Source organism: Myotis davidii, unplaced genomic scaffold (assembly GCF_000327345.1).
Source record: "Myotis davidii unplaced genomic scaffold, ASM32734v1 scaffold2786, whole genome shotgun sequence".
Classification (NCBI taxonomy): domain Eukaryota; kingdom Metazoa; phylum Chordata; class Mammalia; order Chiroptera; family Vespertilionidae; genus Myotis; species Myotis davidii.
Window position 1 is genome coordinate 54,293 of NW_006296623.1, and position 1,883 is coordinate 56,175.

Consider the following 1,883-nt stretch of genomic DNA (forward strand, 5'->3'; position numbering starts at 1 on the left):
ATATATATATATAAAAAGATTACTTTTGTACAAAATTTGACCTTGATCCTATTTTGTTGCTCATTTTAATAGGGAATTTTATAACTTTTACAAAGAAGCATGTATATACTTTTAAAAAACTTTACATAGTTCCCTCTACTGTTGCTTTCATTTACTTTAAAAAAATGTGGCCATTTTCTTCTGATGCCTTTTTATTGCTCATTTCTAATTTAATTTCATAGTGGTCAGGAAATATATTCTGTATGATTTCAACACATGGTCTATCTAGGAGAATGTGTTACATGTCCCTGGAAAAGAATGCATATTTATCTGTTAGTGGGTAAAAACTGACAAGGAGATGTTAAAGTTTATATGATTATGCAAAGGACATAGAATAGCCAAAGCAAGAAGTAGTATGGAGTATTTATACTGTGCAATGTTAAGATTTCCTATAAAGCTACAATAATTCAGACAATGTGGTACTGATGTAAATACAGTTAGATAAATCAATGGAATGTAATAGAGAGTCCAAAAACAAGTCTGCACATATATTGATGATTGCTTTTTTACAAAGATGCCAATGTGATTTAATGGGGAAAAGAGTCTTTTTAAAAAATGTGCTGGAATAAATGGTTATCAGTATTGAAGAAAAAAACTTTGACCCATACTTCACACCACATATAAAATTAACTCCAAAATTAAAGGAAATTAAATTCCTGTATGAATAAATTGCTTTTATTAGGCCAAAAGTCATACAGATAACAACTATAAGCTCTGAACAAAATATAAAAAACCATGATCTGAAGATACTGAAGAGCAACCTAAGTTATGCATCTACTGGAAGAGAGTTAATGCAAGAAGGGATGACACGGGATGTGTTTACTATTTTTACAGCTTTTAGTTTGTAAATAGGCCCAGTCAGTCATGCAAGGTAACTAAAATTCCAATTTTTAAAACCTTCACTCTTATTGACTTAAAAAATCAAAGGAGTGTTTTGCAATCATAACGACCACTGGAAAGTCAAGGGGGAATCCAGATGGAGAGGAGTGCATAAATTCTGCATAAGAACTCTGCCCAAATATCTGCTTAACCACTTAAATGAACTAAAATCTGAGCTATCACACACTACAAAGATAGTTTCCACTTTGAGTCCAGCCACAAGTCAAATGCTTACAAAACAAAACAAAACAAAACAAAAAAGCAGCAATCTTTAAGGGAACTAAATAGAATAAAAAATTTCTACAATACATGATTTACAACAACCAAAATACAATCCAAAATAACATAGAGAGAGAAAGGTATCAAGAGAAAGAGAAGAGATTCAAGAGTAAAAGCAGAGACTGACCCTGAGGTGATCCAAATGCCAGAATTAGACTTTAAACTAGTTGTGTATAAATATGCTCAAGAACATAAGGACAACTATGTTCATAATAAATAATAAGATAGTTCAACTGAGGAATGGGAACTTAACTAACTGAAAAGTCTAGAACTGAAAACTGCAATCTGAAACTTAAACAATTCCCCGGATGGACTTACCAACAGAATGTAGATAGCATAACAAAAGAAAGAGTTAATGAATGTAAGACAGACCAATAGAAGTTAACCAATCTGAAAAGTAGAGAGAAAATTCTTGGAAAAAGTAAACAAAATAATAGAGTCTTAGGGATGGGTAATACAAAATCAAAAGATCTAATATACATGTAATTTGAGGTCCAGAAGAAAGGGGACAGAAAAGATGTTTTTAAAAATAATGGGCAGCATCAGCAGATGAGTGGATTAAAAAACTGTGGTACAGCTACACAGTGGAATACTATGCCGCTATAAAAAAGAAGGAACTTTTACCACTTGCAACAATATGGATGGAACTGGATAGCATTGTGCTAAGCGAAATAAGCCAGTCGGAG

The 1,883-nt window shown here is 32.2% G+C and overlaps 1 protein-coding gene across 1 annotated transcript in view; it reads right to left on the reverse strand.

The window, feature by feature from the left end:
• ZNF81 (zinc finger protein 81) overlaps positions 1 to 1,883 on the reverse strand; it is a 23,775-nt gene that overhangs the window by 8,232 nt on the left and 13,660 nt on the right. The window lies entirely within an intron of this gene.